The 16,882-nt window shown below is 46.8% G+C and overlaps 1 pseudogene; it reads left to right on the forward strand.

Annotated features, from left to right (window-relative positions):
• The first annotated feature begins 7,226 nt into the window (after positions 1-7,226).
• LOC142586078 (sulfotransferase ssu-1-like) overlaps positions 7,227-16,882 on the forward strand; it is a 54,185-nt pseudogene continuing 44,529 nt past the window's right edge.

Below are 16,882 nucleotides of genomic sequence, written 5' to 3' on the forward strand. Positions count from 1 at the left end.
ACGCGTGCGATATCGTGCAAAAATTTCGCAAGGCATTTAAATGAAGTTTTGTGCGCTTTTCTGGCGTTCAAAAAATGAAATCTTCAAGGAACACCCTGTATCTTCGATACGTAAGAGCCTGAATGATGTTATTGCTGGTGTACTATTGCCATTACCACTGTATAGAGCTCTTCACAGCAAGATCGTGGACATGATGCTTCAAAACGAGTCACGCAAGCTCCAATCAAACGAACGACAAAATATTTCACAGCGAAGCTGTTCATGGCTAAGGTTCCGTGGATTCTTTGTGTCCGTCAAGAAATCTGCGTGTGCAAAAACTCAGCTCCCGACTTTGATGAAAAATCCCTTCATTCTTTGCAAAAGCGCATACGTCTCATCGCTTATATATGCATTTCCAGTAGAATAGTTATCAATAGGCACCATTTTGAAGATGAGTAGACTCTCAGGTTGATAATTTGCTTTTTTGCTTGCTTATGGTGATACGAGCCATTCATTGTCTTATGTGACAGACACATTTTTCGCTGGGTACATGTAGAAACGGTTACGCATTTATTAACAGAGGTGATTTGAGGATGTGTATGCGTACCTATCGTCCCGACGACCACCGATCAGGTCAATAAATGAGTGCGTACTTTTGTTCAAAATTATGTAAGTGTGTTCGTACTTTGGTCAAGATCCTCTGCCCCCTCTAAATCGTCTGCTAAACTGCTTGCTTGGTCATCCACCTTCACAAAATGGAATTGCTCATTTTTTTTCTCCTTTCGATTGCATGCTGGCTCGTTGCCAGTGAAAACACTGCTGCAGGATAAAATTTCTTTGTGGCAGTAGTCAATTGCGTCTTCGGTAAAAAAAAAAAAATAAACAATAAACAGCCACTCGTAGACTTCTAGGATGTAATGTTCCATTGGAACGTAGTTGAGCGCACACTAAAAAAACACATAACACGGGATGGAATTTGATTCATAACGTTATACAACAAGAATGGCGTCCCCTACGACATGATCATGTTTCTGGGCCTTCACAGCCACTAGAAAAAAAGCATGAAAGTACGTCATGTCGACTTGAAAAACGTTCTGAAAAAGAAAACTTTATCGTAAGGCCTACAGAACTCAACCTGAGCAGCCACTGATTCCCCGAATTAGATGAAGTGGAATATAGGAGGAGTTATGGTTCCTCAAACATGCATGTTTTATTGAGCAACGTTTACTTTCCGCTATTTCTGTCTTTATTAATGCGGAAGTGTGTGTTTGAATAAAGCCACTCGAACGGAAATGCCACTATCACTACGAATGTATTGCACTGATAGTAGAAACAATGAAGAAAAAGAAGCGAACTTGGTGTAATCGTCAGACCACAAAGCTGCTGTGCTCAACGCGGAGGGTCGTTTCGACCGTAGGCCACAAATTATTTGCCTTTTCATAAAGCGAGACCAAAGAGACACCTACCTACTGCAACGTTTCAAGAATGAGGCGAGCAATGCTTTGCATTAACATAAATTGTAACATTTATAAAGGTACGGTTACCTTGCAGGGTTACATCTTGTACACATACATACGTAGGTACCCAAAAATTTTGACGTGGGAACAACCTTCGCCACAGCAGAATTGGCAGTGCAAGACACGCGCAATAGGGAAGTTGCTGGCTCAACTCCCCCCTCAGGGTAGTTGTTTCTTCCCTTACTTTAATTTCTCTTTAGCTTAACATTTGAGCACTTCAGAAATAAAAGAAGGAAATTGTGGTAATTTCCATTACGCTTTTGTTGGCTGCGTTATCTCTTGCCTTCATATGGTTCTGGCGAACAAAAATTGCGCTCCTTAGTATCCAGATCATATATATATATATATATATATATATATATATATATATATATATATATATATATATTGTGGGAATTTATAAGCTATGATTTGTCATCTGAACATGATCATCATCGTGTGGGGTTCATATGGGGTTGTTCATCATCGCTTGTAGGGCTGGCTCTCGAGTATGATCCGTGCTGTGGGCGTGGTCGGTTCGCCGCATCTTTGACGCGGACTAAACGTCGTGACAACTGCTGCGTCACAAGTGGTGGAGTGTGCTCTTCGGTCCTCCGTCCTCTGACTCCCCGTTCAACCTCCTGGAGCTTCGATCGGGTCGCCGATTGTGCCAGCTGTCCGCCAGCATGTCGCAGGACGAGCCAACAGGCACTTCTACTTCCACCATCTCGGCCTCGGCTACCCCAGTTTCCCCGTATTGGGTTGTCAGTGGACACCAGCGTGATCCCCATCTGTTTGCTGGACTTTGCGGTGAAGATGTCGAGGATTGGCTGGACTACTACGACCGAGTGAGTTCGGCTAACCGTTGGGACGATGCGTCCAAACTACGTCACATCGTCTTTCATCTGACAGGAGTAGCGAAGACTTCGTTTTTCAACCATGAGGTTGATTTCACGAACTGGGGCGCTTTCAAACAGCAGCTCCGCCAAATTTTCGGCCCACCTGCTGTTCGTTCCGCTCTCGCAGAAAAGACGCTCGACACGCGCAAGCAACAACTCGGGGAATCTTATACGTCGTACATCGGGAATGTGCTTGCTCTTTGTCGGTGCGTGAACACGGCCATGACCGAGTCTGACAGGGTTCGCGACATCCTCAAAGGCATCGGAGCTATTGATTTCAATGATTTAGCCATCAAGAACCCCACTACCCTCACTGATATCGTCGCTACTTTCCAGCGCCTTGACGAACTCGAATCGGTACGGCTGCAACCAGACACCACTGCAAACATTACCGCCGACGACCCTATGCTACGAGCAATGATACGCGCAATAATTCGAGGAGAGCTACAGTATCTTGGCTTAGCCGCAGGGCCTATGCCTTCTCATGCCTCGGCTACCAATCTGCGAGACGTTATCAAGGAGGAATTGGCGTCCATGGCTGGTGCAGCGTACACGGACCCTCTAAACCATACGGCCCCACCAACGTACGCACAAGTAGCCGCAGTTAATCCAGCCATCGTTCCACCGATGCCTCCAAAACCAACACCGGCCCACATGACTTCCACGACTACCAACACACCTACCCAAACCAGCTATCCGCAGTGGCGTCCTCCTCGTCCTATCTGCTACTACTGCGGCTATCGTGGCCACATAGTACGCTTTTGACACAAGCGCCAGCAAGAGGAGCGTCGCGGATGTGACGTATACTAACGGGATGACTTTTCGCCCGGAGCTACTTTCCAACGTCTATGGAGCTTCCACGACCAACGCCGTCCTTATGGTGCACCGCGCGGCCGCTCTCCTACTACTGTGGCATCCGAAGCGGCTCAGACGTATCGTCCTGCGAGGCGCCGCTCGCCGTCACCCCTTCGCCGCTCTACTTCCCCACTGAGACCTGCTTCTCAATTCGCAGAGTGTCGTCCGGAAAACTGAATTATGCCGCTTTTGGAGGAAAAGCTGCATCGAACGACGGGACAGAAATTCCTCCATCGCGTCCGTGCAATATGATATTGGTTGTAGTAGAAGGTGTAGAAGTGGAGGCTTTGATAGATACTGGTGCTAGTGTTTCAGTTATTCACCGTGAATTGTGTTCGCGACTTCGGAAAGTTACGACCCACTATTATGGACCTACGCTACTCGCTGCTCAAGGGGCCGCCATTCGACCTGTCGCCATGTGCACTGCTCGTATTTCCATCAATGGACTTCTGCATTACGGACAATTTGCAGTGCTAAGTTCGTGTGCCCAGCAGCTCATATTGGGACCGGATTTTCTTTCTACGGCCTCCGCCTCAACCTGCTGCGGGCAACGCGTTCTCCACATGACCGACACGACCTATTCACTTCATGCAGATAACGCACCACATTACTTGCTTGCTGCAGAAGGTACCGCGCTACCTCCTCGCCATCAAAGCATCGTTACCATCACGTCTGACGTCATTGACTGCGGCGACGTGCTCGTATTACCATCTGCACGCTGTCTCGCTAGTGGGATAGCCTTTGCATCAGGGCTAGTGCGGTTTGATCATGGCTCTGCACTTCTCTCCGCTACAAACCCGACATCTGAAAAGATTCTCATCCCTAAAGGCACTACATTGGCTTGCGCCGCTGAATCGGAGTCTATATCTGTTGTTTCCGTCAAACCAGCTTCCTCTGAAGTTCCTTATGCCGGAAGGGCCGCACTTCCTTCAGCTCTTGCAGCTGCCATCAGTTCCGACCTGACACCTTTACTGTCACAACAATTGCTTGCTTTGCTCCAAAAACATGAAGCTTCGTTTGACGCGCATTCAGCTTCGTTGGGAAAGATTTCGATTACGATGCATCGGATAGAGACAGATGGTACATCCATTGTGCGCCGTAGACCATATCGCGTACCGCTGGCCGAGAGGAAAGTCATTGGCGAGAACGTCACCGACTTGATTCAACGGAACATAATACGCAACCTGCTAGCCCTTGGTCTTCCCCCGTTCTTTTGGCTCGAAAAAAAGACGGCTCTGTTCGATTTTGTGTCGACTACCGAGCCCTTAACAAGATCACACGCAAGGATGTATACCCTATGCCGCGAATAGACGATGCCTTGGATTCCCTGCAGGGTGCTGAGTACTTCTCCAGCATCAATCTGCGTTCCGACTACTGGCAGATACCTATGCATGAGGACGATAAAGAGAAAACAGTGTTTTCAACACCAGATGGGCTCTACGAGTTTAATGTCATGCCATTCGGCCTCTGGAACGCACCCGCAACGTTCGAGCGCATGATTGACACCGTTCCTCGCGGCCTGAAGTGGAAGACTTGCTTGTGCTATCTGGACGATATTGTTTTCTCGTCCACCTTCTCTCAGCACCTGCAACGTCTGGATGAAGTTCTCACGTGCCTTGCCAACGCTGGACTTCAGCTAAACACCAAGAAATGCTATTTTGCGAGCAAGACGATCAAGGTACTAGGTCCCATTGTGAGCAAAGATGGCATTCGTCCTGATCCTGACAAGGTTTCGGCAGTTCAGCACTTCCCTCGCCCCGAAAACACCAAAGCGTTGCGTAGTTTCTTAGGCCTCGCTTCTTACTTTCGCCGATTCATACGAGGCTTCGCCTCAATAGCGTCACTTCTGCACAGATTACTGGGTTCTAATGTTCCCTCTCCTGAATGTGAATCTGCGTTCTGCCATCTGAAGCACGCTCTCACATCTGAACGAGTACTACGCCATTTTGATGAAGCTGCTTCTACCCTCCTGTGTATGGATGCTAGTGGTCACGGCATTGGTGGCATTCTCCTACAGCGAGACGACACTTTAGGTGAGAGGGTCGTCGCATACGCAAGTCGCGTTCTGACAAACACCGAAAAGAATTACACCATCAGGGAGCAGGAATGCCTAGCTATCATTTGGTCTGTGCAGAAGTTTCGACCTATTCTTCACGGCCGCAATTTTACGATCGTTACAGACCATCATGCATTATGCTGGCTTTCAACGCTGAAGAACTTGTCTGGACGACTTGGTCGGGGGATTATTCGTCTGCAAGAATACAACTTTACTATTACCTACTAGTGCGGAAAAATACGCCAAGATGCAGACGAGCTTTCTGGCTTCCGCTTGCATAGTGTCGATTGCATGGTGTCGCTTCCTACGACACCATGCAATGGACCTCAAGCTACCATCCGTGACAACCTCCTCACATGCTTTCTTGTTGGCAACTGTCGACGAGATGCCTCCACGCGACAACAAATCCTTCCAATCTCATCAACTTGCCGACTCTCACTTTCGGCGCATCAGAGACCACCTTCAAGGAGCTTCGCGCCCGCCTAACGCCCGCCTTCGTCGACAGCTGACGCAATTTAAGAGTGACAACCGCGTCCCATACCGTCATGTCTATCACCTTGACGGTCAACGCTGGGTTCCTGTCCTGCCACGCTCTTTACGTGCTCATGTCCTGCAGGCTTCTCACGACGACGTGACTGCTGGTCACCTTGGTTTTCAGAAAACCTGTGACCGCATCAAAGGTCGCTTCTACTGGCCTGGATTGTCCGCCAGTGTAGCGAGGTATGTCGCTTCATGCGCCCTATGTCAGCCTCGAAAGCTCCCTACATCAGCTCCAAGCAGACAAATGCAACCGGTTCCTTGTCCGTCGCAACCACTTGTGGTTGTTGGCATTGACCTGTATGGTCCTCTGGATTGTGACAGCCGTTGATCACTTGACACGCTATGCCGAAACAACTTGAGTGAGTTCTGCCTCAGCCTCTGAAGTTGCTGCATTCACTCTTCAATCCTTCTTACTGCGTCACGGTGCTCCTCGCATCCTTCTGAGTAACCGCGGAAAAGCATTCCTCTCGCGACTACTAGACGAAGTACTCAGAGCCTCCGGAACCACCCACAAGACTACCTCCAGTTAGCATCCACAAACCAACGGCCACATAGAGCAATTTCATCGCACGCTGTCAGACATGCCAGCCATGTACATCGAACCGGATCACAGAAACTGGGACGCAATTTTGCCATTCGGGAATTTTGCATATAATACCGCCGTTCAAATCACGACCGGTTACTCGCCATTCTACCTTGTCTATGGTCGTTCGCCCTCTTCCTGTCTTGACGTCTCTTTCTTCGCGCCAACTGTCCATCACTGTCCATCCTCCTGTGGAGAATGCGTCTCGCATTCTGCGGTGTCGCCAGCTCGCCCGCATCAACACCGAAGCACGGCAACAGGGCCGCAAGCAGCATTACGACGCTTCTCATCGCGTCGTGTGCTTTTGCCCTGGCGAGGAAGTGCTACTCCGGACACCAGTTCGTACACCTGGCTTGTGTGACAAGTTTCAGCTTCGGTTCATCGGCCCCTACAGAGTCTTGGAGCATATTTCTCCGGTTAACTATTGCGTGCTACCAGTTATTGTTCCAAATGAGCGCCGCTGCCGCGCCGCTGAGGTTGTCCACGTTTTCCGTATGAAGCCTTTCACGAGGCGTTTGCCGCCCCTTTGAATTGCGGCCAGGATGGCCGCTCTCGCGTGAGGGGACATTAGTGTGGGAATTTTTAAGCTATTCTTTGTCATCTGTAGATGATCAACATCATGTGGGGTTCATATGGGGTTCTTCTTCATCATTGCCTGTAGGGCTGGCTCTCGAGTATGATCCGCGCTGTGGGCGTGGTCGGTACGCAGCATCTTTGACGCGGAACAAGGGTCGTGACAATATATATATATATATATATATATATATATATATATATATATATATACACACACAGTTTGCAGGCCGTGCTACTGCAGGATGAGGCCCAAGCAGGTGCCTGCGTACCACATTATCGATGGGCTCAAGTATTCAATAGCCTACACGGCGGAGAATGTGCGGCAGGCGCTGACCTACATGCCAAAGGACGGTGACATTGTTATGGTGTCATATGTGAAAGTCGGAAAGAACTGGCTCGAGCAGATAATACAGCTTATTCTTCACAGGTAGGTAGCGTGCAAGCTTCGTTTTATCCGTCCAATGTCTGGCAGATATTGTCCGGAATTCGGGCATTGAACTTCTCTCCATGTGGTGTACCGGAACGATGTGATTACCATTCTTCGCGTACACACTTGGTAATGTCTCAAGGCGACTCATAACTGCTAAGAAATTAAAGGAATGCGTTACAGATAAATGTTTATGACTGTATTTCCTCCCTAAAACTGCAGAATTATTTCCCTTTATTTCATTTCAGTTTATCTTGTCGTTAGTTCCAAATAGAACTTTCGTAGTGAAATTGTATTAGCGTTGGTAGACACGGCTACAAGAGACACATGACACATGAACTTTGGGTGTCATATGCGAATGAAGGGCGCCATAACGTAAAACTATTCCAAACTTTTCTATTCCACTTATGCAGTCAGCCCTCCGCGTTAGGTCAGAAACCTTTGTGGACCACCGCCACTTCACCTGTCTGTCACGCGACGTCACGAAAACGTGATAGCTCCGCATCTGATAGGACGTGTACACACTGATTATGCATGATTTGACCGAACAAAAAAAAAGTTATTTCTGATTCGACATCATTTCGCAATAAGCCCTCGGCTATTGGTCAAGAGTTTTCTGGCTGCACCCACTTCACCTGCTTGTCAAGCGAAGTCACAAAACCGCAAGAACTTACCGCGTGAAAATGACGTGTACGCGTTAAAGTTGCATTAATATGCCAAACAAAACCGAATTTCCTTATGAATAGCCGCAGGTTGCCCTATTCCAAAAGGAATAAAAGATGGCTGCAGCAGATCACTCCGACACCGGCTACTCGCACCTGCAGGACAGCATGCGTTTATTTGCATGTAATAAAGGTTTCTGCGTTGTCGTGTAACGTTTTTGAGTACTTTCGGCAGGTTTACGACGTCGTTCTGCCAACTCTTCTTTGCTGAGGATCTGTTTTAGCGTCATTCTTAACCTTCCGTCGCACGACGCCGTGATTGTCGACGAGCTACCTCAAGCTAAGTAAGGGAAAGCGGAGCAATCGCAGACGCTGGCAACACCCTCTTTATTCGGTTATCGATTTTAATTGCAGTGGCTCGGCCCCATCGATTCCCTTTCCACTTGAGCGTGCTCCTCGTCTTTTGTGAGCCAATTAGAAAAGACAAGCCGCTCAGTGTAGGCAATGTTATTCGTTTTTCAAGCAAACAAAAGTGACCTCCTGTGAACTAGGAGAGCGTTTGATTGGTCTGTTTAGACAACCCTGCCAGTGACCACCCCATGCTTGCGTCGGCGGTTTCGTAAATTTGACGTCAGTAGATTGGAATAAAAACATATTGAAATAGTTTTACGTTATAGGGCCCGAAGTTGTGTATGCGTTTGTCAGCAGAAAAACAATTTCACCATCAATAAGCCACTATACATAATACAGTCTTGCTAGTTTGTGCTATGAATTAAGGCTGAACAAACCTGTACGTGTAAGAAAGTCAGCAATGTTAGAGTGGAACTTAGTTTCAAATTACTTCAAAGCGCAGCCCTTAGGAGCCCGTTTCTGCGGCGAACGTCGGCGCCCCTAATAATAAAAGAGCGAACGCGGAATGCAGTGCGGGTCAAATGAGGCGATAGCGAAGAGGGCGCGAGGAGGAAAGCGGAGGAGGAGGGTGCAGCGGAACCACGAGGTGGAGAGCTGATGAGGAGTGTATGGTGCAAGCGTGAGAAAAAAAGCGCAGTGCCGATGAAGGCGGGCTCTGTGGCGATGATGCCTACGAGATGGCATCAGAGTAGCACGAGTCGTCTGCTCGCCGATGATGCCACCGATACCATATAGGGAGACAAAACGCTGCAAGAGCGGAGGTCTGTTTGTGGCGGCTGCTGTGAATCAGGCCGACGCGTGAGCCTCGTGTTACCTCTGGCGATCTGCAGATCAGAGAGGCTTCGTTTTCAACTTGCCGCAAGACAGATTGTCCGTGCCAGAAAATATGTGGCGAAATGGAAACACGTATAGAACTGGGCTCAAATTTAGCGTTAGGAAATATTCGTAGTAGTCGCCGAATTTTTTATAGTGATACCAAGGGAGATTTCGTCCACTACACCCAAAAGCTCACGATACGTCTTCAAATTGTGTGAATGGGCATAAAATAACAAAGTTCCGTTGTACAGTTTCATGAATGCTGTGTAAAAATTATGAGCGAGCTAAGCGTATGTGCATATGAATATAACCAACAGTGCTATTCAACTGCTGAGGTGGATGCTGATACGAGATATGAATTTAGACTTTTTTTGCTTTGATGCGATGTTTGAAAGACAATTTTGTATGTAAAACCTGACAACCTGACCCGCCGTGGTGGTTTAGTGGCAATAGTATTGCGCCGCTAAGCACGACATCGTGGGCTCGAACACCGGCCGCGGCGGCCACATTTCGGTGGAGGTGAAATGCAAGGCCCGTGCCTGGTGCGTTCAGGGCACCTTAAAGGGGTGGAGACATGAAAGTTTTCGTTCACGCGTTCTTCAATTCAAGCGTTGCGTACTGCTTGAGGAAGCACGATACACACCGCGGGATTCATATATACCCGATAAATAATTTAATAATAGCATTATTATTCCGAGCGATTTCGGTTTCGGTTTCTGCGCTCCGGGTGATGCTATAACGTCATAGGATAGTAAACGCAACACGGCTTGGTCGCCTGGGTCACAAAAATAGTGACGCAAAACCATGCGGCGTCGTCTGCTCGAGCATACACGCGTGCTCTGCCAGCAGAGGTAAACAACTGGCGATTCGAAGTGCATGTCGCGATTATTATAATTATTGCGAAGAGCGATCACAACGGTAAGAAAATATTGGGGCTTGTAATAAGAGCGGGCATTCATTTCGAAGCGCCGTAAGCTTTAGCTTTGAAGTGAGCCGGATAAGGCCTAGCGACTATATCAGCGGCGCCGAACGATCAGAGGCGGTGAGGCTGCCGTCGGTGCCAGAGTGACCACTCCTCGGTCGCCGCTTCGCCGTACGGTTGCCGCCCAAACAGGTCCCGGGCCCGTCCTCTCTACGGCAAGGAAATCTCGCCGTTCGCGAGCGAAACCGCCGTCGCACGGCGGCCCGCGAACGGCAAACGGCGTGCGGCGGGTTTCCGTGCCGCTAACGTGGACGGGCCTTCACAAGGCCAAGCGAACGAGAGACCGCTCCGAGCTGCCGAACTATGCGACTATGCGAGGAGAGAAGCCGACAACACGAACGCCGCATATCCTGGTCCCTTTCGGAGTCGGCCGGCTAGTGTTATACTCAACGCGGAAAGGGCCGTCCGCACGGCAACTCGCCGCACGCAGTTTGCCGTTCGTGTTGTCCCCTTCTCTGCTCCTCTCCTCCTGTGTCCGTGTCTGCATGCCTTACCCCTTCTTTGCATTAAGAAAGAATTTCTATATGCCTGTAGCTTAGTCACAGTGGAGGCTATGCTCGGTCGCTCGGCTCAGTAGGCTCCGTAATCGGCATTTTATCGCTACGCATCATACGTCACGTTTTTGTGCTAGTGTGCTATGACGTCAATATTTTCGTTCCTCCGCTGTGACGCCATAACTGCCGCGCTAGCGATGGGTCTCGACCACGAGAAGGAGCATTTACTGCCTTTTTGGAGCTGAATTGAAATTATTTTGAAATGTTTGCAGCGTCCAATACCTCGCTGTGGGTGTCCTTGCATACGGAAGCAGCCTACAACATACTTTTTATAGCCTCAAAATTTGGTGTCCCAACCCCTTTAAAGATCCTCAGGTGAGCATAATTATTCCGGAGCGTCCCAACCCGACATGCCTGATCACATCGTGGGTTTGACACGTAAAACACCAAAATTTAATTAACTTAGTTAAATGTAAATCCTGCACTGAACTGTTGAATACATTTAAAGATGTGAATACGGTGAAATCACAGTCACAATATCAATAAGCATTTCTGAGAGCGTCTTGCGCAAGTAGCTTTTGATTTATAGTTCATGCATGAGCGCCAAGCCGGTTCTATATCTTGGTTTGTTCGTATATTTATAGCATTATAATTATGCACATTGGAAGGACACAGTTAGCGGCCTGCTATAAACGACGTTAAACCACGAAGAGCAAACTCTTATTATCATCATCAACATCATCATCATGATCATCATGTTTTATGTGCACTGCATGACGAAGGCCTTTCCCTGTGATCTCCAAATACCCCTGTCCTTCGCCAACCGATTCCAGCTAGCGTCCGCGAATTTCCGAATTTCATCGCTCCACCTTGTCTTCTGCCGTGCTCTGCTGCGTTTCCCTTCTTTTGGTACCCATTCCGTAACCATAACGGTCCAGCGGTTATCTAACCGGCGCCTTACATGACCTGACCAGCTCCATTTTCTTCTCCTAATGTCAATTAGAATATCGGCTATACCCGCTGCTCTCTGATCTAAACCGTTCTCTTTCTGTCTCTTAACGCTATGCTTAGCAACATTCGTTCCATCGCTCTTTGCGCGCTCCTTAACTTGTTCTCAAGCTTCTTTGTCAGTCTACCAGTCATGGCCCCCTATGTCACCACTGGTAAAATGCACTGATTGTACACCTTCCGTTTCAATGATAATGGCAAGCTTCCAGTCAGGAGCTGACAATGTCTGCCGTATGCAATCCAACCCATTTTTATTCTTCTATGAATTTCGTTCTCATGACCTGCGTTCCCTGTGATTAATTGACCTAGGTAAATGTGCTACTTCACAGACTCTAGAGGCTGACTGGAGATCTTGAAATCTTCTTCCCTTGCCTGGCTATTCATGATTATATTTGTCTTCTACATATTAATATTTAACCCCACTCTCACACTCTTTCTGTTGAGGTACTCAATCATTTGTCGTAATTCGTCTGCATTGTTGCTGAATAGAACAATGTGATCGGCAAACCAAAGTTTCCTGAGATATTCGCCATCGATCCTTACTCCTAAGGCTTTCCAGTTTAATAGCTTGAATACTTCCAAGCACGCAGTGAATAGCATTGGACAGACTGTGTCTCCCTTTCTGACCCCTTTCTTTATAGGTATCTTCCTGCTTTTCTTGTGTAGAATTAAGGTAGCTGTAGAACCTCTGTAGATATTTTGCAAGGTATTTACGTAAGCGGTCGGTACTCCTTGATTACGTTTTAGCTCTATGGCTGCTGATATCAACTGGATCAAATGCCTTTTCGTAACTTATGAAAGCATACAGAGAGCCTTATTCTATTCTGCGAATTTCTCGATAACCTGATTAATGACATGGATGTGATCCACTGTAGAGTATCCCTTCCTGAAGCCAACCTGTTCCCTTGGTTGACAAAAGTCCAGTGTTGCCCTTATTCTATTGGAGATTATTTTGATAAATGTGTTATATAATGGAGTAAGCTACTGGGCCTATTATTTTTCAATTCTTTAAAGTCTCCTTTTTTGTGCATTAGTATAATGTTTGCATTATTCCAGTCTTCTTGGACCCTTGCAGTTGATAAACACTTCGTATAAAAATCTGCCAGTGTTCTAAGCATTATGTCTCCTGCATCTTTCATTAAATTAACTGTTATTCCATCTTCTCCTGGCGCTCTCCGTTGTTTCATGTCTTGCAAGGCTCTTCTATCCCAATCGCTAGTTACAGGAGGAGCTTCTGCACCCTGTTCATTACTGTTTCTATTTGAGGTATCCTGACTCCTCTGGGTACTGTGCAGGTCAGTATAGAATTCTTCCGCTGCTTTGACTATATCTTCGAGATTGCTGATGATATTACCCTGCTTACCATTCAGTGCATATATTGGTTTGTCCTATGCCAAGTTTCTTTCTCAATGATTTCAAGTTGCGTCCATTTTTTACGGCTTCTTCAGTCTTTCTGACGTTGTAGTTCCGAATATAATTTAATTTCGCCTTGATAATTCGTTTTGACAGTTGCCCGAATTCTATCTTATTTCTGGAGTTGGATAGTTTCATTTTTTTGTGATAGAAAGGGAAAAGCTACTACACGAGTACAGGTGTACTCTGCCTCTGTACTCGCCCTTCCAGGTAGTTGGAAGGGCGAGCGCCATCGGAGTCTGCCCGCCGTTATTCGAGCCCGACGGAGAGGTGAACAGGCGCATGGGTTTCAAAAGGTCAACGCCAAGTCGACGCTCTGTCGCGATTCGCTCAGACGCCGCCGTTGTGCCCGATGTGCGGTCGCGCGCTCGTGTTGCCGCTCAGAAGATGAGCGGAAATCGTCAAGCTGTTTACTATCGCTTGCATCTTTCCCTGAAACATGCACACTAATGCTTGCTCAGTGCCTGTGTTTTTATGTAAAGGTAATGTTATGTGCTTTTTAATGAGGCATATAAGCCATGTTGGTGTAGTCCGTTTAATCATTCTATAGTTAGCTTATGCATGTCTGGATGCAGTGATATGCTCTGTTTTGTAAATAACTGGGGTTGAGCTGATGCAGATTTACAAAAGTGAGATAATAGATAACTTCTTAGTGTAGAAACACCAGTAGCATGCCACCTTTTTACTCAATGGGTAAGCAAACACTTAGAATGGTTAGCAACAGGAACAAAAGAGCTTCATTTATTGAGTAGACGTGCACCAACCATTCGTCATTGATGGTCATATAAAAGGACATAGCACAGGCTTTTATTAGTGTAGCCATTTCGAAATACAACGGTCAGGGATGCCGTTGAAATATGACTACAATATTTCCTGTACATGACAGGTATCACAACAACATAACTGTTATCGCTAATGACGCCAATTGCCTATGTGCAGGAGGAAAGCGTTGCTGACCGCGGTGCTGGCGATGCGGCCAATGCTGAGTCCCATGTATCTGTCGGCACAGCGTCTGGGACAAGCGGCTTAAGAGGTAAGTTGGAAGTTATACACACCTACAGTGGTAAGTTGGTAAGTTATACACATCTCTACAGTCTTTTTCCAAAGGTATGACATGTACTTATTTTCCTTATGCGTCGTATTCATTCTTAGCGAGACCACTCCAGCCCGCAACAGCGGAGAGGCGTCGGGAGGACTCAGGTGGCCATAGCAGTCAGACACGTAAGTGCACAACAGACGTCTTCACAATTTTTTACTTACTTATTGTGAACACATACCTTTCAGAAACATTGTCATTACAGAACGGGGGTTGTAGAATTATAACAATAAGTAGCGTACTAAATTCACAAAATTAAAGAACAAACACCTAAAGACGTTCACAATTCCCCAGAACAATAAAAAAGGAATGATTTAGGAGCACAAACACAAGTCGTGTTGAACATGTAAATGTGCTGCATTACGCATTGACTACAAGGACTTAATTTGGATCATGCTTGCTGACGGACAACACGAGGACCTAATTCTACAAGGGGAACAATGAATGTGTTAGCACGTGTATGTATTTGCTGTATGATTAGCGGATGGGCTCGCCGTCATATGTTACGTACTTCAAGAAACTTTGGTAATAAAGAAGTTGCACAGAGGAAGAAAGTATTTCTCATCGTTACGCAAGAAGGGTTGTGAGAACGAACAGAATGGCGAGGCAACAAATGGCACTACATTTGTGGTGCTATTTAAAAAAAGGAAAGTATGCAATGCCGCAAACAGTGTGGTTTTGTTTGGTGCGCAATAATGCTTGAGATTGCTTTGAAGAATAGTGGCCCCATGTGAAATGCCTCACTCATTAACACTCCATTTCCTTGATTTTCCTTAAAGAAAACGTATTGGTAAATGTGATCTCTGATACAAACAGTAGTTGCAATGAGCGGTGGTAAACAACTCGCAATAATGCACAAAAGCAAGTTTTGCATTGCATGTGAGGAAATTAGTAATGGTGCCCTGTTCGCCCTACTTTTAGAGCCATGGCAGGCAGGGAGGAGCAGAAGGTCAGAACAGAGAGTGGACGAACTGCTGTCCTCTGTCGCTGGCAACTATGCTGAGTCTGTTGCACTCGCGCAACAGCACAAAAACGTAAGCATTCGAACTAGGTTATCATTCTCATGATTTCACTCTGTACACGGAAGGCATTCCTGAGTGAATGAAAATGCTTAGTGTTTCTTACAGCAGTTAGCTGATTTATGTTACTGCACTACTTCTGATAGAACTATTTCATAAATATTACTCGTTAGATTACCTATGCACACGTGATATTAGCAGGCGACATACGCCGTAGAACCTGCATACCTGCCGATGTGGCCATTGTATTGTATAATGGCGTTACGCAACATTGCAAAAAAATTGGGGTGGCTCTTGCACCATCTGCCTGTGGCTTTGTAAGATGCCGTATAGGGGGGGGGGGGGTTATTACCTTTCACGAAGTTTTTCGGTGCAGTACGTAAATCAGCCAAAAAGGGCAACTGTAAGGTCCATGTAAAGGTTCGCACAATCAAGAGAGAATGTTTTGCTTACCAGTCTTCACTGTTCAAAGTGTGGATTCTTCTTGGGCACTGCGTCTAAAAGTGCATGCATATGCCACATAAAGTGCTTCCTCAGAGGAAATTTCTTAGGGACTTGTGCCATCTTGCTCATTGTGGTTGAGTTCAAATCTTAAGTGAGTGTGTTGAAGATTGAATCTCACTATTGCATAGAAGGTACACTGCACAATAAAGGGTTAAGACGTTGTTAATCATTGTATGGTTGTAACTTGTCCCTATTGGCGGCGAGGAGTTGTGGAGTCGCCATCTATCGGAAGCGCCTCGCTGGCGTAGTATGAGGGATCACGTGGCGCGCTCCTCATAGGTTTTGCTGTCAGCGCTCACTGAGAACACCACGCGCGAGCTCTCCCGGACATTTCTGTAAGTACTTTCGAAACGAGAGAAGTTTCTTACTGTCTAAATAATAATCTTGGGCAAACTGAAAGCACACAATCGTTTACAGACGCTATCTCTTTACCGAATACGTACAGTGAACGCCACTGCGCGCGGTCGCCGCGATGGAGTCTCCCCAACCGGCTTCTTGCGTGAAAGGTAGGTAAACGCTGAGAGCAAACTATCTGAAATATGTTCTTATAGTGTTTGTATAACTAAATGGAGCGTAATAGAATGAAGCCTCAATGAAGCGATCGCGCAGATTCGCAGCGACCGACTGCGCGTCTGCATGCTTGTCCGCGCACTGTTTCGCTTTCTCCGCGCGCGCGTTTTCGCACCGTGCCATGAGCTTTAGGCCGCAGAATATGAGCATTTGACAGTATACAAGCAACCATTGTTGCGTGGGCGCTATCAGAGCTGTTCAAAAAATAATTTCATTGTAGAGACTTTGACGCCTACGGGGACTGTGATGTGCCATCGCGACGATTCAATCTTTTTTTTCTACTAAATTCTTTGACCTTTCAATACTATTTCTCGAGTTGCGTCGCACTGTATGTTTATCGGTGTTCTCAGCGTGCAATTCCCCGCTGCTCCTTTATTGTAATCCAGTGCATTAATTCATAACACAAGCATGACCATATACCATGCTTTTTTTAAATGTGCTTCTTACCGCTGCCTTTCCACTCCACTGAACTTGCCAGTATCTATAGCATCGACAA

Source organism: Dermacentor variabilis, chromosome 6, assembly GCF_050947875.1.
Source record: "Dermacentor variabilis isolate Ectoservices chromosome 6, ASM5094787v1, whole genome shotgun sequence".
NCBI classification, from domain to species: domain Eukaryota; kingdom Metazoa; phylum Arthropoda; class Arachnida; order Ixodida; family Ixodidae; genus Dermacentor; species Dermacentor variabilis.